Source organism: Maniola jurtina, chromosome 23 (assembly GCF_905333055.1).
Source record: "Maniola jurtina chromosome 23, ilManJurt1.1, whole genome shotgun sequence".
Lineage (NCBI taxonomy): Eukaryota > Metazoa > Arthropoda > Insecta > Lepidoptera > Nymphalidae > Maniola > Maniola jurtina.
This window is the reverse complement of record NC_060051.1, coordinates 7,415,409-7,437,433: the sequence shown is the minus strand read 5'-3', so window position 1 is coordinate 7,437,433 and position 22,025 is coordinate 7,415,409. Positions and strand designations below refer to the sequence as shown.

General features: G+C 36.9%; 1 protein-coding gene and 1 long non-coding RNA gene across 2 annotated transcripts in view; both read left to right on the top strand.

The window, feature by feature from the left end:
* Positions 1–22,025, top strand: part of LOC123877398 — a 757,955-nt gene that overhangs the window by 424,668 nt on the left and 311,262 nt on the right. The window lies entirely within an intron of this gene.
* Positions 6,710–19,229, top strand: LOC123877414. Its single transcript, XR_006798580.1, has 3 exons — positions 6,710–6,720; positions 15,564–15,568; positions 19,151–19,229. It is a non-coding gene; the product is annotated as an uncharacterized LOC123877414 (long non-coding RNA).

The window sequence follows — 22,025 nt, the reverse complement described above, 5'->3', positions numbered from 1 at the left end:
TTATTTAAACAGCTTTATTGCACAAAAAATACAAAGATAATAATAAATGATACAATTTTAGAAATGCAAAGGGCGACCTTATCACTAAAGTGATCCCTCCCAGGTAACCCGTATGTTCGAACCTACAGAACTATAAGACGAGGATATTTTTTATTCCGGAAAATGAAAGAGTTCCCACGGGATTTTTGAAAATCTTAATCGACGTGGATGAAGTCGCGGGCATCAGGTAGTTTTCTTTAAAGGCTGACTGACATATTATTATCAACTAACAGCTCAAACCGCCGCTGGAGCTAGAAACACGTAGAGAAACGCACGTTTTCAAAAGATGGCGATCACGAAACGGCTGTTCTGTTTGGTTGCCATTTAAAATACGGATTAAAGCAACGTTTCCGTTACTGACACCTGAAAAAAACATCTGAATTACTCTGAAGTTTACCTAAAAAAGTTTTATTTCTTATCAACAAAGATTTCACCAAACCGTTCCTCCAAAAGAGCTTCAAAGGTTGCTTTAATTAAGAAAATGTAGAATTTAAATTAAAAAAATTATTTGATGATTAAAAAGAACTCCGTAATTTGGTTCATACCTACCACTCTCGTCAAAGAGAATGATTTAAAAATTCTTAAAATACCTCCTATTAAGAAACCGGCTTTAATTGTGCTTACAATAAATTTTTGGAGGCAAAAAAATCGTGAAAAGGTAAAGCTATAATTATTAAAAAACCTTAAGAAATCATGATTTAAAGAGAATAATATTTTTTAAATCCATACTAATATTATAAATGCGAAAGTGTGTCTGTCCGTCTATCTATCTGTCTATCTGTATCTGTCTGTCTGTCTGATACCTTTTCACAGCCCAACAGTGAAACCGATTCTGACGAAATTTGGTACAGGGTTAGCTTATATCCCGGGGACGGACATAGGCTACTTTTTATCCCGGAAAATCAAACAGTTCCAACGGGATCTATAAAAATCTAAATCCACGCGGACGAAGTCGCGGGCATCCTCTAGTATGGAATAAAAAGAACCAAAGCCTCTTAATTAAAACTTCGATGTTAACTCTCTTTCAGAAATATTGGTATAAAAGGATTTATATCTAACAGTGTTATAATATTTATATTTTTACTTTTATTAAATTCTGATTCAGCATTTTGAAATATAGGAAAAGTTTAATATCAACTATCAATTTTATTGAAGCCAATCTGCATTCATATTTTAACTAAGCTAGACAATTAATATTGAAAAAATAGCTTAATTTTTTTGTGATAAGTAAGTAGCTTATTTAATTTAATTTTGTTTGTAGATAATTAAAAAATAAGTCTAAATTTTAAACCTACTAAAGATTTACCCATGTCCCTACTAAGACACAAAATTAAAAAGATTTTAAATGCATCGAACAAAGGGTTTTTTTTGTCGGTTGAACTCTAGCAAGTTAATATTTACAATTTCAAAATTCGAATGCTATATGGAATTTATGGCGCCCATTGGTTGGCTGCGAGGGTACGATTGCAGGATGACGTCACTCATACGACGATCCCTCCACTGGAAAAACCTAAGTATATTGGGAGCTTGTGATTTAGAGTATTTAAGGTAGAATTTTACCTAGAGCTGTATTGCTGTAGTTATTAGAAGACTTCGTCCGCGTGGAGTTAGGTTTTAAAATCTCGTGGTAGGTGCTCATAACTTTAATTTTCCGGGATAAAATGTAGCCTATGTTGTTCTCCAGCCCGGCTAGCATGGGCAGTAGATAAATATTATATCCCCCGATTATATCCACTGATGTCATAGAAATCAGTGGATATAATCGGGGATATAATTTTTATCTACTGCCCATGCTAGCCGGGCAGGTCCTTAACGTTATCCATGTACAACATTACGTCCATTCGTTACTCCGTTGCGGCGTGATTCCAAGTATAAACCAATAAATCAATCATCTTTTCATCTTAATATATAAAAGGACAAGCTGACTGACTGACTGATTAAATGACTATTCTATCAACGCACAGCTCAAACTACTGGACAGATCGGGTTGTAACGTAGACATCCGCTAAGAAAGGATTTTCGAAAATTCAACCCCTAAGGGAGTAAAATAGGGGTTTGTGCGAGCATAAGCTGGTTTATAATATGGGTAGTTTATGCAATACGTAGATTTGAATATAACCATTATTAAGCTCTTATGTTTCCCCAAATCGGTATTCATGTGGCGATATGATCGTTTCCCCTCATTGCCAATAGTTATCACGTAATATTCCTTAGCAGTTTCGCGATATTGCGCCAGTTCCGAACGGGAACCGGGAACTTGCAAATGAAAAATGTTGCGAACTTTACTTATGATATTGCTGTTCGGAACTAGGTGATAATGGGCGAAGGGTGGAATGGAATAAGGTTTTTAAAAAAATATATTCTTTTTTTTCATTAAAGTAATGGATATGTATGTTTTATTATGTTGTACTTGTATAAAAATGGGAAGTTTTTATTTCATGCACTTTTTTTTTAATTTAAGTTTAATTTTGTCTCAATTGTTTTCACTCAGTTGCGAACTTCCTGATTTTTGGGCTTCGATTAAAAAGGAGAAACATATTGTCTGATTAATAGTATTCCTTAGCAGTTTCGCGATATTGCGCCAGTTCCAAACGGGAACCGGGAACTTGCAAATGAAAAATGTTGCGAACTTTACTTATGATATTGCTGTTCGGAACTAGGTGATAATGGGCGAAGGGTGGAATGGAATAGGGTTTTAAATAAACATTATTTTTTATTAGGGGTTCCGTACCTCAAAAAGAAAAACGTCTGTCTGTCCGTACGTCCATCCGTCCGTCCGTCGTGTCTGTCAAGAAACCTATAGGGTACTTCCTGTTGATCTAGAATCATGAAATTTGGCTGGTAGGTAGGTCTTATAGTACAAATACAGGAATAAATCTGAAAAGCTAGAATTTGTGGTTATACCATTTAAAAAAAATTAAAATGTGTTTCAATATTCAAAGTAAGATAACTATACCAAGTGGGGTATCATATGAAAGGGCTTTACCTGTACATTTTAAAACAGATTTTTATTAATTTTTATGCATAATGGTTTTTGATCTATCGTGCAAAATGTTGAAAAAAATACCCGAGTACGAAACCCTCAGTGCGCGAGTCTGACTCGCACTTGGCCGGTTTTTTTTATTATTAAAGGAAGGGTTTGGTATGTATGGTTTCTATTTTTATTTCAAGTCCGCTAGTATGGTGGAAGTTGCAACTTGCAAGTGAAATATTGTTCCCAGACTTATAAATGTTGCTAAGTTCAAGATATTGCTGTTTCATCACTTCCAGGTTAGCGACAGTATGTGAAAAATTCAGCTCTGTATTTTTCCGCGTGTAAATACTTTGACTCTGAAATACATTGGCGCAGACTCTGTTGTCTTTCTCTAAACTAGTATCTGCATCCTCCTCCTTTTAATATTGCTAAATAAGGACGGAACATGAATTTTACATTCAAAGACTCTAAAGAAACCAGTCTATCCCTTTAAGAGTTAGACAGTACCTACTCTGTAAACTTATGTTTTCTAATTATTATGTAAAAGTCAAACGATTCCAATAGGTAATTGAATTGAAATGAAATTAGTTGTAGTTACTTCTAGTTTTCAGTTCACTTTATCTAGTTTCCACAATTCCTGCGATAGAAAATGTCCAATAATACCCGATACCGATATATCATTGTGCCCAAGTTTAGGAGATATTGCAGTTTGTATTCCCAGAGTGACAATAGTGTGTGCAGCGATGACCAATTCATCTCAAAGTTTAATGTCTTTGCTGACCTGTGCCGGGGGAATTTCAGTTTGTTTTCGTTGAAGAACTCTATCGATTGTTGTATTGTTCATGTATTTTTAGGGATCCGTACCTCCAGACAAAAAAGAACACCTTATAAGGATAACTTCGTTCTCGTTTATCGTGTCCACGAAGATCCGTCAAGGGATTCAAAACCTAGGGTACCTACTTCCCGTTGACCTAGAAACATGGAATAGGCAGGTAACAATGTCTTTCAGCACAAGGAAAAATCCGAAATTCGGAGTTTGTGGTCACATACCAAAAAAATTTAAAAAAGGGTTATTTCTTCTGTTTCTGTATTCATCTATCCCAACTATGTATTATTTAGAAAAAAGAGTTGTCGTTTGCTTCGTTACGAACGAAAAAAAAAATGATTTCATTTTTGAAAATCAGTTTACAAAAGCATCAATCGTCGTAAAAAAAAAATATAGAGCTTGTAATTTGTAGCACTAACTTGGCTCGATAAAAGATGGCGACCTCAAAACAGTTGTTCTGTTTGGGGGCTATTTTAAATACGGACGGACGTTTGCGAAAAAGACCTTTTTTCTTCAAACTTTTCTCAAAATGTATCTATCATTTTGGCTGCTCGTTCCGTAATGTGCTTTCGACTTAAGCGCTAAGTTAATTTCGGTAAGCTATGCAGTGCATTTATAAGGCGAGATTAGCCGCGGCTGCAGGATGTGTGTCTGTCTGCTCTCATCTCCTAACAAATGACGGTATTTCAGCGAGACGGATGGGCGGCGAGGTTTCGAAGTAGCGACAGCAGCTAAGTCTTCCATCCATACTATCCATACTAATATTATAAATGCGAGTGTATCTGTCTGTCTGTGTCTACGTTTTGACGGCTCATCTGCTGAACCGATTTTAATGAAATATGATGCAGACTTAGCTTACATCCCGGGGACGCACATAGGTTACTTTTTATCCCGGAAAATCGAAGCGTTCCGAGGGAACTCTTCGATTGTATTCTCAAAGACCCATCCGTGAAACCGATTTATATGATTTTTTTCGTACAAAGTAGCTTGTATCTCGTAAATTGACTTAAGAAACTTTTTATCCCGAAAAATCAAACAGTTCCCACGGGATTTTTGAAAAATCTTAATCCACGCGGACGAAGTCACGGTCATCCTCTAATTTCGAATATTTTTCATAGCAAAATTAACGTCAAGTAGAGACACATTCGACATCCAGAGCTTTCAAATGCCATTCTGCTATTTATAAATGTTTTTTGCCGACCCTACTCAGTGCGGAAAAGCGGATATCCGATGAAAACAGAGTTCAACCAGCAATTTTGCCTCGTAAGGGCAAAAAATAATTTTGAACGAACCTTTTTTTTTCAACTTAAGGTCTGGACAGACACAAAGCGCGGCGGAAACTTTGGTAACACAGAAGGCATCTACGCGTGCTTGACTTGTGCCTGGATGCTTATCCATGAGACCACAACACTGCGATGCGACAAAAATCTACGACGTCGCACAATGCACTGTAAAAGTAAAAGTAAAATATTCTTTATTATACACCAACAAGACAGTAATATATAAATAACATTATAGATTTAAATGTACAAAAGGCGGCCTTATCGCTAAAATAGCGATCTCTTCCAGGCAACCTTAGGGTGAGGAGATAATAAAAATTAAAGAAAGTGGAAGGGGTGTACTAATAAAATAAAGTAAATCACAGTGTGTGTGTACTTTGTTTTTGGTTTGTCTTGATGCATCTTAACACAAGTAGAAGTAAGATATGCAAGTAGAAGTGTAGTGCGGTCCATGGCTCACTAGAAATTGATGGTCAGAGTATTCTCGTACGATGCCGTAAGTGATGAAATTTTTGCGATGCGTCAACGCATCATCATGTTTATAAATAAAACCCCTATACGCTTCAGTGGACGGGCATCCCAATCCTAATGTGTAATGTGCCATGCCTTCCAAGTTCCAGATTAGCTTCCATCTTATTCCTCATCATTATTTATCTACCACTGTAGTTAAACAAAAAAAACTGCATTGTTCAAACCCGTTATTGCCATGAGTCACTGAAGCGACGCGTTTTGTCTGCCCAAGGCTCAAATGATTTTCAAATCTATTTACTGTCTTTTGGCCCGCGTCCCTTTTCCTCGGGCGACTCGATTTTAAAGCTGATTTATTTTACTCGATTTCTCTCCTTTTAAGAAAATAAATTGAGATAACTTTTTCGCACGCTACAGAATCGATTTTGACTAAATTGTCAGAATTTTAATATTCCTGGAAACATTCCTGGAGTTCCTTTAATCATTGTTCAAAATTGGAAATTGAGTGATTGTTTTTGTAGGTATACCTTGAATACTTTTAGGGCAAGAGTGAATAGGCACCTTCTAGGAAAGCACTAGCTCCAACATAGACCTCATCATTGCATTTTATTAGCTTACGTCCGCGACTTCGTCCGCGTGGATTTAGTTTTTTCAAAATCCCGTGGGAACTCTTTGATTTTCCGGGATAAAAAGTAGCCTATGTGCTAATCCAGGATATTATTTATCTCCATTCTGAATTTCAGCCAAATCCGTCGAGTGGTTTTTGCGTGTAGGAGTAACAAACATACACACACACACACACACACACACACACACACACATACCAACTTTCGCCTTTATAATATTAGTGTGATGTGATGTGATGGTTGTCGTCAAGCGCCTATCTTGCAATAAAATAACCTCATGTATAGTTTCTTCTGTGAATTCTGTATATATGTATATGTTTGTGTATGCAAAAAATTATTCTAATTAAAAAAACATAACCCTTCCTTTTGGCTTTGCTGTAAGTAGTCGGGTAAAAAAGGTTTCTGGAATAAAAGTCTTCTACATTCAATGTCCATCTCCAGGATCTACGCTATAAGTACTTTATTTATGTAGGTAATGTTACGTTGATATGTCAGTCAGTCAGTACCGTAAATCTACCGTACATACCTGTATGTATTCTTGTATATAATATACTAAGTCAGTACCTATAATAAGTATAGGTATTTCTTTAATATTCTTGTAATAACTGTTTCCTTTTAATTGTTTCAGGTAAAAACTGGTGTTGCAGACAAAATTCGCCAATTAACCCCGAGAAAACCAGGAAATTAATTTGAATTCCAAATAAGGAAATAGAAATTTTCGACCTGCAGATGTCAGGTGTCAGGCTCGGACTTTTTAGGGACAAAATAATTCGAAAGCAAAGTCAAAGTTATTATCTCGAGCATCCAATTACCTATACAAAATACAAATACATACGTCTGTTTTTCAGAGTTCCGTACCCTTCATTTCCCTTTCATATGATACCCCACTTGGTATAGTTATCTTACTTTGAAAATTAAAACACATTTTAATTTTTTTTTCTGTGATGTAACCACAAATTCACGGTTTATTTAATTTACACGTGTTATCAAATAAAATAATGGCCAAGCACCTTTAAGAATAATTAATTATAAAAAAGTAGCTTCATCAAACAGCCGTTCCACTGACATCTCGAACGCACTTTATCTTTTCATCATCAAATTAATTCTCGAAAATACACTTTTAATTAGACACATACATGAACATTGATGTCTTTAAAAACTACCGTAATACAAGCGCATAAGGTTTCAATTTGTACTACAATGTTGAACAAAACTGTGGAGCAGACTTTTAAGTATTCCTTTACAAGCTAATACTAACTCTATTCTTTTTAGTATAAAGTTGATTTTTCGCTGACAGTGCTACATGTCTAAGCTAGAATAATAGAAGGGTATAATACTGAGTTATTGCTATAGGATTAGGGTTCAAAATCGCGTAGCAAACGAATGACTGCGGATGATGAGTCTTTGATGGTGACAGGTATAAGATGCCTTACTGGTTTTGATGTCTCCATAAACCCTTAGAATGTTATCATAGGGTTTAATACGTCTGGATTAATTAGAGATTGTGTTTGCTAGTCTACCTTCTCTATGTTGTTGAAAAGTTCCGTTGGATTTTGAACTTTATTTATATGTTAACAAGAGCTATGGTAAAAAGGTTATATTTTATTGTGATTCAGATTGTCCGTTAGTGAGTGTATTTAGATTAAATTGTCCCTCAGGATCTTTGATTAGTGTTACGTAAAGATAACTATCCTTGCAATTATTTAAACCAATTAGGTAGATCATTAAAAATTGCTTTAACAAATGAAAAAACCAGCCAAGAATTTTTCCGTCATTTTGTATTTTGTAAAAACTATTATGGATAAAAATAAATAAAAATCTGTTTTAGAGTGTACAGGTAAAGCCCTTTTGGTATGATATTCCACTTGGTATAGTTATCTTACTTTGATTATTGAAACATATTTTAATTTTTTTTTTAAAATGATGTAACCACAAATTCGCGGTTTTCAGTTTTACTCCTATACTTGTGCTATGTGAAAACACAAGTTTAAATTAAAAGTTTATAAAACCCCCGACAAGTGAAGGTTACAGTTACTAGAAAAGAGCTGATAACTTTCTAACGGCTGAACCGATTTTCTTGGATTATAGCTAAGAACACTCTCGATCAAGCCACCTTTCAAACGAAAAAAACTAAATTAAAATCGGTTTATTAGTTTAGGAGCTATGATGCCACAGACAGATACACAGATACACACGTCAAACTTATAACACCCCTCTTTTTGGGTCGGGATCCCATCTTAAAGACTTGGAGAGTGACATAAGCTACTAACTTTGTACCCCGGGAAATCAAAGAGTTACCACGGGATTTTGACAACTTAAATCCACGCGGACGAAGTCACGGATATCATCTAAGTAATTTACAGCTAAACTTAATGCTCAATCTATCTTTAACTTGTCGATAAGTTAATTAACAACGCTGTTATTTGTCAAAAATACTTTTGACGAATAACAACATTGCTAAGTAACTTATCGACAGATTACAGATACAGAGGTATCTATGAAAATGCATTAAATGTTATCCGCTCTAAAGAGAATGTAAGTAAAACAAAAACAGGTAACCCATTTTCCACCTAGTGCGATAAAATTGGACCTGAAAAGGAAACCTAACGGGACCCCTTTGACAGAGATAATGAAAACAAAACCGTATGCGGGGACATCTCAATAACTCAGCACCGGCGAATAAGTGCAAAAAGGTGTTAGACCTGTGTGGAAAATTTATATGCTGCAGACCGCTGTGTTGAGGATCCGTGGCGAAATATTTAAACGATACCGTTGTCTGCGTCAGGTCACCTATCACAATGATAGATAGATAGACAAAAACTTTATTGCACACAAAACAAGAAATTATTAGTTTTCTTTCTTTCTTTTAAAGAATCAAAAGACAAAACGAAGGTACAGAAAAAAACTAAAAACAATTGTATTCATGTGGCAAAAATTCTGGCAATATTCTCTGATTTAACACATCTTTATCATCACCTCAACCCATCGCTGGACGCCGGCTCACTACTTAGTACGGGTCTCCACTTAAAATGACAAGGATTTGGCCCATTTGGTCAAGTCTACCAGACTGGCCAAGTGCGGATTGGCAGACTTCACACACCCGCTGAGAACATTATAAAAGTGCCCACGCACTCGAACTGAACTGCGCGTTCGCGGCAGCGCGCTGCAAAATATTCTCTCCAGCCGCGACACGCGGCAGCGCCGCTCTAGTGCGATATGCTCCATACAAAATGATAGAAACGATATTTTGCCGCACTGTGCTGCGGTCTGCAGTTCAGCAAAGCTCAGGTGCGTGGGCACCTTAAATAACGCTCGAGTGAGAAGGTTTCCTCATGATATTTTCTTTCACTGTTAATGCAAATGATACTTAATTACTTAAAACGCACATACTAAAATCTGAAAAGTTGAAATAAGAGGTTAGCCACTAGGCTAACCTTTTAAAAACCTATATTCACGGGAACGAAGTCGCGGGCATCAGCTAGTAATACTTAAAAGGTCGATTATCACGGAACATGCTACAAAAATGCAACACACGCTTGCTCACTTTCCTTCGTCTCCCCATAAAGTTATGTCCAGGTATAAAATTTTATTGCGATCACTCTCATTTCGTATCGGACGTTAACGGGGAGTTATTTAAGAGGGCTCTCTCCGTCACTCGTTTCATACAAACGTAGTTCCAATTTCATTTGAATATTAAGCAACCAAAGTCCATGAAATTTTGCAGACATATTCTAGAAACTAATATCTATGTCTGTGGTTTTCCAGATTTCTTGTAAAATATTCAGTTTCAAAGTTACGCGGTCTTAAAAATTTTCACACAAATCTTTGAGCCCCTGTAATTTTAAAACTACATATTTTTAGAAAAATCTAAAACACCACAGACACAGATATTAGTTTCTAGAATATGTCTGCAAAATTTCATGGACTTTGGTTGCTTAATATTCAAATGAAATTGGAACTACGATTGTATGAAACGAGTGACGGAGAGAGCCCTGTTAACCAAATAGCTCATACCTGCCGTCAACAGGCAAGAAAATAACAAAACGATTTGTTTGTTACTCTCGATACAATAGCAAAAAAAAAAAAAAATTTTGGAGACCCCCACTTTTTTCATGTAACATCCGTTAGGGCAATTTTTTTCGTATAAAATGTAGCCTATGTCACCCGGACCTTTACGACGAATCGATCGACACCTCATTCATCAAAATCGGCGCAGTAGCTTAGGCGCTACGGTGGAACACACAGAATCTGGATACAAACATACATACACACATACAAAGACTGCTAAAATCATAACCCTTCCTTTTGGCTTTGCCGCAGACGGGTAAAAACAAGGCTTATAAATTCGCTTAGTCCGTTTGTTCGTTTGTCAGTCTGTCTATATGTACTTTTTAAAAGTAAACTATGAGAGCTGCAAGATTGAAATTTCGACTGGACTTCCGTAATATTAATCGTGCTATGAACCTACCCGTTATTTAGATTATAATAATTTATGATACTCGTACCTATGTCGTCAAACCACGAAATAAGCCTGAAATCATATATAAGGCTTATTAATCACTAGCAGACGCCCGCGAATTTTTCCCCGTGGATTTTCGAAATCCCGTGGGAACTCTTTGATTTTCCGGGATAAAAAGTAGCCTATGTGCTAATCCAGGATATTAACTATTTCCATTCCGAATTTCAGCCAAATCCGTTCAGTGGTTTTTGCGTGAAGGAGTAACAAACATACACACACACACAAACACACACACACACACACACACACACACACACACACACACACACACGCACACACACGCACACACACATACACAAACTTCCGCATTTATAATATTAGTGTGATAGGTTTTGACTTCGAAAAACGTGAACCAAAGAAAAATAGGTTTATCTCAGCTCAAAGTCTGACATAAAATTTTAACATGCTGTCCATAAAAGCGTTTTTTATTACTTTTTAATTAAACTATAATTTGATAAAATAGTTTTAATTACTATCCGCCCGTTATACCGGCCTTCTAAATTTTCATTTTATTTCGTCTACGAGTAAATCCCCAGTTAAAACCCGTCATCGCGTTTAAACTTCTATCAAAACAACTCGTTAACACTATTATATTAATATCAAGTTAACTACAGTTCACTAACATCTTTGTTTCTAACTGACTGTCAAAAGACTTTGATGTCCGTACAATATCAAAGGACGTGGCATCTTCGAGGGGAAATAGGTACATATCCGTAGCCCGGGCGGTCCTTTGTGATCACGTTAGTGATTTGATGTCGAATTTAACCTGTTTCCTGTCTTGTAGTAACTTGGAGTTATTTCTTTTGTTTTATTAGAAACTAGTTAACCCACCCCGGCTTCTCACGGCGAGCCCACCTATTTCTATTGACAAAATCCATACTAATATTATAAATGCCTGTCTGTCTGTGCCTGTGTGTCTGTCTGTCTGTCTGCTACCTTTTCACGGCCCAACAGTTTAACCGATTGACGAAATTTGGTACAGGGTTAGCGTATATCCCGGGGACGGACATAGGCTACTTTTTATCCCGGAAAATCAAAGAGTTCCCACGGGATTCCTAAAACCCATTCGCTTAACCGATTTGTAGGAAATTTGGTACCGACTACCGAGGCAGCTTGCGTCCCTGTAATTGACATTTTATCCCGGAAAATCAAACAGTTCCCACAGGATCTTTAAAAACCTAAATCCACGCGGACGAAGTGGCGGGCATCTTCTAGTCTATACTAATAAATAAAATTGGAGTGTCTGTCTGTAATTTCGAAATAACTACCGCATATTAAGGTCATATGGTTATTTGAACGATACTATAACTGAATCACACGTTTTTAAAATTTTTGTCTGTCTGTCTGTCTGTTTGAAAAGGCTAATCTTGGGAACGGCTGAACCGATTTTGACGGGATTTTCACAGACAAGTAGAGAATTGACCAGGGAGTAACATAGGCTACTTTTTTAACCGATTTTCAAAAAGGGAGTTGTGTTTTTCTACCTATGTACACCGAAATCTCCGAGATTTCTGAACCGATTTGCGTCATTTCTTTTTAATCGATAGAGGAACTTTGCGACATTGTTTCATAAAAAATTTGGAGTCCAACTCCTCAATCCTGATGCTGCAGGGGATCTGACCAATCCACGCGGGCGAAGCTGCGGGCATCAGCTAGTTATTAATAAATACAACTTTTCATCACCACGCTTGACTGGATAATATAATCCATTCCAAATTAAAATCTAAAGCCAATAAATGATCGATACAATATGGCGGATTAATTCATATGTTTTGAAGCGTGAAATTAGCAACACAAGATGCCATAGAGATGTCATATACTAGAGGCAGTTAAATCCCACAAAACTGTCCCAACATAAGGCCTCATTCATACGAGAGCTTTTTGACGTCCGTTAAAAAAGCGTTCAAATAGAACAAATGCATTCCCAAGTATTTGTTCACACGACAACACTTTTTTAACGCGTTCACCGTTAATACTCGGCAATGCCGGGTTTTAACGCAACGCTTTTATAACGCTCGTGTGAATTAGGGCTAACTGGTAAATAATGTTATCTTTTTATATTTCTAATTTAGGAATAATTTTAAAGAAACTAAATTTAAGAAAGAAATTAAAGTCTAGAGACAATGAATGATAAGTACAACATTGCAGATTATTAGCATATTATGTTTCGAAGTGTAAAACAACACAAGGTGCCAGATAGATATCATACGCTATAAGCGGTGATATCTCGCAAAGTGGTCTCAATGTGAAAAAGAGAACCAGTCTCAGTTTTAGGGTTCCGAAGGGTGCCAACGGGACTCTAAATACCCTATTACTAAGCTTCCGAAGTTCGTCCATCCGTCCATCTGTCTGTCATCGGACTGATCTCGTGAACCGGAATAGATAGACAGTTGAAACTTCCAGAGAATGTGTATATCTATTGCCGCTATAACAACAAATAACAAAAATTCAAAATGGCCACCATGAAAATTAAGCAAGCACCTAACTTAACTTTAGGTTGCTTGCGTTTTGCAATAAAAGTAGTGGTGATAGGTACTATCAGATCCTTTTTTTATTCAGACACAAGTTAGCCCTTGACTGCAACCTCACCTGGTGGTAAGTGATGAATGATGATGCACTGTAAGATAGAAGCGGGCTAACCTGGCAGGTTTCGTTATATCCATACTCTTTAAGTTTTAACACGGCATTTTACCGGAACCCTAAATCGCTTAGCAGCCAGGCTTTGCCGGTAGGGCCGCCTAGCTACCTATCTAGCCACGGCCGAAGCTTCCCAGCCTACCTCTCCTTGCACGTGGGAGCGTTTTTTTTTAAACACAATATAGTATGAGATTTACTGGGTTTGTATCTCTATGATGTGTAGCTCAATGCAAGATGTCTGCCGTGGGCCCATTGAATAGCGAGCTAACGATCTGTAACTATCAAGCCATGTAACGAAATTATAATCGAGTATCATCTTATTAGTAGGTATCTATAGGTACTTAAGCCTAAATATTACCTCATTTATTTATTTAGCACATTTCACCCTATTTTTAAAAAATGTTCAAAAATAACAGCAATAACAAAAACAACAAAAAAAATAACAGAAAAACAGAAAGAACAAAAAATAAAATAACGTCACCAACAAAATCAATAAATAACAGAAACAAAAGAGAAATAAAATAACAGAAACAACAGAAAACTAAAGTAACGGAAGAAAAAAAAAATAAGCCTAAATATTAGGTACCTCCATTATTATAACACTAGATAATGCCCGCGACTTCGTCCTCGCGGAGGACATACTGCATGTTGCGCCATACATATATTTGTCTGGTATAGCTTCTAATATCATTGGGTTTAGCGGATTATAGCAAATTAAGCTGTCGGTTCCCTGTATATTATGGACTTCCGCGAAGTAACGCATGTTTCTATATATTTATTTTTTATTTTTTTATTCACTATAGGTAAGCGCTTGACCACAATCACACCCGATGGAAAGTGATGATGTGGTCTAAGATGGGACGCGTTTACCTAGAAGGTGCCTATAACTATATATAACTTAAAACGCACATAACTCCGAAAAGTAAGAGGTGCCTGCCCGGGATTGAACCGCCGACCGCCGATTAGGAGGCTAACATCTTAACCACTAGGCAATCACCTTTATTAAACTTAATTGATATATATTTAAAAAATGTACAGGCCTCAAAGTAAAGTAGGTGGGTTAATTTTAATTAATTAAATCACAAGCTTCAATTCCATTGGCTCGACCACGCACATGCAGTGGACGTACGAACGAGCTGTCATTTTTCAATATACAAAACCGATGTGAAAACTGGGTTCATCAATAAGTTATGGGTATCCTCAGATTGGCTGGAGAACCGCGCGTTTATACTGCCATAACGTTACCGGCACTATCTCTAAAAGACACCAGCGCTATGGATGGCACCTTTTTTTTTTTTATTCACTATAGGCAAACGCTTGACCACAATCACACCTGATGGAAAGTGATGATGTGGTCTAAGATGGGACGCGTTTACCTAGAAGGTGCCTATTCACTCTTGTTTTAAAGATACCCGGATTGTAATTGGTAGGAAACACAGATCGCGACACCTCACCTGGTGTCCGCTTGGTCGCGCAACCAAGCGGACACTCAATAGAGCTGTACAGGTACCTAAATTTTGTTGGTAGCGCGCCTGTTTGCTCCATCACTGGTGTCTTCGTGAGAAAGTGCACTTATGCGACGGTTTGGATGCGTTTTCTCGTTTCTGGAAGGTAAGGTAAGGTTCTGTAGGAAAAAATTTTCAGCTACAGTTTGACCATCACAATAACTTCTAATTGGGTGACACTCTCGCTATTGGCTAAAGTACTCAGTAGCAGCAATGATCCATAAATTTATATGAAAGAGCTGTCATTTTTCAATATACAAGACTGGAATGAAAACAGGCTTTATCTATAAGTTATGGTTATTCTCAGCTTGGTCCGATAACCGCGCGTTTTTGCTGCTGTAACGCTAACGCGACGATTTTGCTGTGTAACACAGTTTGGAGCTGTCGAATTTTAGTAGACCTGCAGACTTTTATCATACAGACTCAACCGCATCTTGACTGTTACTAGCGTTGTGGCAGTTAAAACGCGCGGTTATCCAGCCAGTGTGAAAAGCTCTAACAGATTCCACCGGAATATACTCTTTAAGTTATACGCAATAAAGCAGCTTTGTACTGTATTCGCGCTGGATTATTATCGCGGGATTATAATCTTTATGTCGAAGGTATTAAGGCCTATCGACGCTTGTACGACGCCACCGCTTGCGGTCATGATGAAAATATAAAATACAACATGCTCCCCGGTTGTTAAGCTGTGGTTGGCCCGGATAATTAATATAATACATTCATATTTGCGCATTGGGAAAAATTATATCGCGCAAAAGGTTTTTTTTTTTGCTCTCTCGTCTGGCTTAACAAAGATTAGCCAATATCAAGTTTGTAGTTATTTGTAACAAGTTAGGGAGACGATACAAGTATGGACCCCGTCTGTGCCGGCGCTCGCCGACACACGCACGGCACCCCCTTAGAGCGCTTTCCAGTCAGTTTTAACAAAAAAAAACACTCCAAAAAGGCAGAGCACGCCCGCCAGCTAACACGAACACAGACGAAGTCCGCAAAAGGTTATTATTTTATGTTTGTAGTTTCAATCATTGTTTCCTAAAGCCCGGGTAATCTTAGGCGCAACGCACACCGGCTGATTGGATTAATTGGAACCAAGGCTTAGACTATCCATAGAGCGTATTTTCACTTTGCTCGAATTGAAATGAGACCGATTTGTATTTATAAAACGTAAATCCGTCCCGTTTATGAAAGATAGGTATAAAAACATTTCATTCAAATGAACAGACAGACTGACAACCAAAATTAAAAAAAATCTGTTTTGGTCTTTATGTCGATGATAAAGCTTTTACTCAATTAATGTACAAAAATGTAGAAACCAAAGGAGTAGGTATGGGTTTAATAAAAACTGCCATACCCCTTCCAGGTTAGCCTGCTTCCATCTTAGACTGCATCATCTCTTACCACCAGGTGATATTATAGTCAAGGGCTAACTTGTACATGAATAAAAAAAACGATGATAAAAAATCTAGGTTTATATCCTAAATATTGGGCGCAAAAAATGTAAAATAGGTTGCTATACAGCCAGGAAATAAATCTTTTTCATTTCCGCTCGGCTGAGCGGCGGGAAAAAAGATGCAAAAGCGACAATTCCGCCAAGGCCCCCGTGGTTATTTCTCAAAATTTTGGCTTATAGCCAGCGGTATGTACGGTGGGAGATGGGTAGGTATAAATATCAGGTGAACGTATTAAAGAAGCTTATGCTAGAACCACAGACCCTAAGGGTGAGATCTATAGAGAGTACTTTGACTTTGCTCTGACTTTTTTAGGGTTCCGTACCTTAAAAGGAAAAACGGAACCCTTATAGGATCACTTTGTTGTCTGTCTGTCTGTCTGTTCGTCCGTCCGTCCGTCCGTCGTGTCTGTCAAGAAACCTATAGGGTACTTCCCGTTGACCTAGAATCATGAAATTTGGCAGGTAGGTAGGTCTTATAGCACAAGTACAGGAATAAATCTGAAAACCGCGAATTTGTGGTTATATCATTAAAAAAAAATTAAAATGTGTTTCAATTTTCAAAATAAGATAACTATACCAAGTGGGGTATCTTATGAAAGGGCTTTACCTGTACATTCTAAAACAGATTTTCATTTATTTTTTGACAGACACTACAGATGGACAGACAGACAGACATCAATATGATCCTATAAGTGTTCCGTTTTCCTTTCGAGGTACAGAACCCTAAAAATCGAGACATATACATCGTTCATAAAAGAATCCTTGATGGAAGGGATCACGACCCTTAGTAATGGGTAACACATCGTAGAGAGAGAGAGAGAGAAAATGTTAATACAGTTTGTCTGAACACGGCATTTTTGGGGAAATTCATTCACACTGCCAGCGCCCGAGGGAAAACGTGTTTTATTCTACACGCATACATTTCTCGCGCTATCGAATTGTTCGATATAGGTGTATATTTTTTGTGTTTTTAGGGTAAAATGATAACGAGTAAACCGCGTTACCTTTAGGAGATTTACAAGCTGATGTTTTGTAAAATATTATTGATAGCAAAGAATCCCGACCCATATTAAAAATGCGAAATTGTCTATGTTAGTTGGTTTGTCCTTCAATCACGTGGTAACGGAGCAATGGAACGACATGATTTTTGCATGGGGGTGTAGCTAAAGAACCGGAGAGAGATATTGGCTACTTTTATCCCAGAAAATCATAGAGTTCCCATGGGATTTTTAAAAACGCGGATGAAGTCCCATCAATTAGTTTATAAAATAAAATAAAATAAGTAGCCGATGTTTGGGACCTCATCCACGTGAATTAAGAGGGGGAAAATCCTAGGGGAACAGGAAGGGTCACCTGAAGTTAAGTGATTACCGCCGCCCATGTGCATTTGCAGCACCAGAGGAACCACCAATGAGTTACCGGCCTTTCAGGAATTAGGTACATTTTAGTGATTTTTGAAATCGAATGTGTAGTTTCGAAGATTATCCCTTATATTCAAACATATACCTAGACTTTATCTCTTCATAGTATTAGAGGCGAGAGCAGAATATGATACTCTATAGATAGTTATTATTGACAAGTGGAAGTGGAATTTTTAAAAAATTTGAAATAACAATTTTAATAATAAAGTTGAAAATTTTCACTCGAATACCTTTTAAATTTTTCCAAAAATATGAATACGGCTGTCTGGAACAGTATTGTGTTGAAATTCGTTTACACAGCCGTAGCCCGAGGGAAATCGCTCTTTTAAAGCCCGATCCACACTTTCGAGCGAGTCCCAGCTGAGATTTTTTTGCATTTGTATGTCATGCCTTCCGATTTTAAGTAACTTACTTATCTCATACGATAAGTCTCAATTTTTTTTTAACCCATTTGAGGCCAAACAAAAACTAGAAGGGTAACCTTAGATTTTTTTTTTTCGGACTCACTCAGCAACTGACACATCAGCGCCCAGCCCAAACTCTTGGATCGAGAAAATTGAAATTTTGCATAAATGTTTCTTTTATAACGTTGATGAAGAATAAGGTCGTATTTTGCAAAATTCCCACGGGAGCTAAGCCGCAAGTGGTCGCTAGTATTTCTATATTTCCAAGAACGTCATTTGGCAAGCTTGATGGAGTCTTGTTGTCGTCAAACCCTACTTCTTCATCAGTAACGGTGTCAACCTTTCGTAGATTTATAGCGAAATCATACTTCAAACTGTTATATCTATCTTCTAAAATCGAATTAATAGCTTCCTCTAACCTTCAAAGGTTGTATTTGGCACTATAATGCCTTTTCAGTTCATCTTGATAATCTGTAAAAATTGTTATATTTAGTGTTCCAGTACTATACTTGTGGCCATTGTACCCAAATTGGTACAGTAATATTTGAAGTCCTATAAAATTTTATATACTTAGTATAAGTAACTAAAAAAGCTTGCAAATATTTAGAAATTTATTGAATTTGACAAAATATAATTATTATTGATGAAATATTTTATGTATATAAAATTATAATTATAAAACTATACATACCTCCACATGTCTCTCGATAACGAAATTTGATGGATCGTTACTAAAATAATACTGATGATAATTTTTTTATTTTATTTTATATTCAATCACTGCACTTTCAACTACTCATAAATATAATAATATATTAACTAATGTCAACACTTTTTTTATTTCACTTCAATAAGTAAGTGTTCCCAAATTGGTACGGCGGTCAAGAATGGGTTAATACGATAATCCTGCCAAAAAACTAATTAAAAAGTAAAAGTTTTGACTACCATACAGCCGCCATATTGAATTTTTCAAAAAGATTATAGCCAGAGTCATTTAGGATGATGATTCTAATGATAACCCTTACATCCAAATCTGTTCAGGCGTCTAGAAGTTATGGTGGAATAAAGAAACTCACATGGATAATAATACTAGGTATACATATTATCTATGATTATATCGGTACATGAACCGAAAGATTAGACTCCTTTTTTAGGCAGTCATGTAAAAAGGCAAAAATATCTGTCTGTCTATCAGTCTGTTACCTTTTATCCATCCGTTGTATAAAAGTGACATAAACTTGACAAGTGTCACACTTATCTAACAGTTGTACTGCTGATGGATGGTACGTTTTGAATATTATATCTGTCATTTTTAGCCTTGATAACCTATTCGTTGAGAGTTTTATGTGTAGGGTTATCTTGACGCACAGACATCAAAACAGACATACGGTATAGGTAAGGGACAAGAGATACCATTAAAAACATAATATACTAGAGGATAACCGCGACTTCGTCCGCGTGGATATAAGTTTGTGTAGTCTGGCTCATTGATTTTCTGGGATAAAAAGCCTATGTCTTAAATAAAGAGTAAGTATAATCTATCTCCATTCCACACACACATACAAACTAACGCTTTTACAATATCTGTGATAATATTAAGTGTGATACTTAAATATTAACAAGTTCAATAAAATAATAAATAGCTAAAGTAATATTCCATGTGAATTTGAAAATAGAACAAAGCAAAACACGACCGAGTGGCGTTCTAGCTTACATTTTCTTTTTTTTCCGCACCCGCCTGCATTTGACATCGCCTGGGCCTTTGTGACCCACATTTGTCTTTGCTGGGTTACTTCGATCGGGTTTCCATTAATTAATTTCGTTTTCTAACGTTTTTAGGGTTAAATAATTAATGATTTACCTGCAGGGGTCCTTTTTATCTTTTATTTAACTTCCTGTGTTTAGTTGAATTTTAGATCAGTTCAATGGAATAATATGGTAGTTTTCATGGTGGTGGGTCAGTTTAATCGATTTTGATGAAAGGTAAAGAGTTAGCTTACATTCCGAGCATAAGGACATAGGCTACATTTTATCCCGAAAAATCAAGGAGTTCTCACAGGATTCTTAAAGGCCCATTTAACCGATTTGTATGAAATTTGGTACAGAGGTAGCTTGCATGACGGAAATTGATATAGGCAGCTTTTATCCCGGATAATCAAAGGATTTTAAAAATCTAAATCGACGCATCTAGTTTCGAATAAATGTACATTTAATAGCGGCCTGAGTATGTGAATGAAAGGGACAAGATTTTTAATGGGCCAGAAGACTACTCCGTCATCCCTTCATTCAGCTTTACCTTCTCGAGCTTCGTTGCGCTGTGGATGTTGACGGCTCGCTTCTGTAAATTACGGAGGAAATCTGCAAATTAACTAGTTTATCTTCTAACTGGTTCAGGCACTTTAACGGTAACATAAGTATAAACCAATTATAGTGAAATTAAGCATTGAAATCAAAGAGATGGGTGCACGTGGGAAACGTATGGCGCCCCTGTTATTAGTTCTCTTCCGTTCGCTGGGTACGACTTGAATGGAGCAATTTCTCCAAAATGGGGGTAATTGTCCAAATTATTTGTTATTATTTCTCTTAGTACTTCGAATTCCTATTCGGAGAGTCCAGGGTTATGAGCGTTTTGAGCAATTAAATTTCACTTGGTGTGCAATCTTAGAGGAAACCCGTACTCAGTAGTGAGCCGGTTATGGGTCGATATAAATACTTTGGCCTGCCATTCGTAGGACCCATCGTTTAATACCATACTAACTAGGTAGGTACTACTACTAATTTTTCGGCCCTACCTACGTGAGTTTTAATTTTTCGAAATTGATTTTTTGAAAACCTAAATCTATGCGAACGAAGTTGTAAGCACTATCTAGTAAAAAGAAACTGACTGACTGATCGATCAACGCAGAGCTCAAACTACTGGACGGATCGGGCTGGGCATGCAGATAGCTAAGAAAGGATTTTTCAAATTCTATCCCTAAAGGGGTGAAATAGGGGCTTGTTTCCACGCGGACGAAGTCGTGGGCATGAGCTAGTAAACTTATAACTTACTAGCTGATGCCCGCAGCTTCGCCCGCGTGGATTGGTCAGATCCCCTTCAGCATCAGGATTGAGGAGTTGGACTCCAAATTTTTTATGAAACAATGTCGCAAAGTTCCTCTATCGATTAAAAAAGAAATGACGCAAATCGGTTAAGAAATCTCGGAGATTTGGGTGTACATAGGTAGAAAAACACAACTCCCTTTTTGAAAGTCGGTCAAAAAAGTAGCCTATGTTACTCCCTGGTCAATTCTCTACTTGACTGTGAAAATCCCGTCAAAATCGGTTCAGCCGTTCCCAAGATTAGCCTTTTCAAACAGACAGACAGACAGACAGACAGACAGACAGACAGACTGACAGACAGACAGACAGACAGACAGACAAAAATTTTAAAAACGTGTGATTCAGTTAAGGTATCGTTCAAATAACCCTATGAGCTTAATATGAGGTGGTTATTTTGAAATTACAGACAGACACTCCAATTTTATTTATTAGTATAGATAAGAAGTAGTATTAGTATAATGGCTATGATCTCCAGGGAGCTATGAATCAGTTTAGCTTGTTACTCCTTTTGAAATGTAAAAATTTCACGCGAAAAGTACACACAGACAAACAGACAAACTAACTATGTATGACAAAATAATAGTAGAGAAAATAAAACGTTAATCCTAATAAGCCACTATACATCCTCTGACTTAATCATAACAAAAACATACAAGAATTAATTATGAAATTCCACCACACAAGTTTTCTTAAGCTTTCATCTCTAAACGAATCTTACACTCAACCACACATATCTATTTCTTGAACAGTTCGAAAATAGACTTTACTAACTTT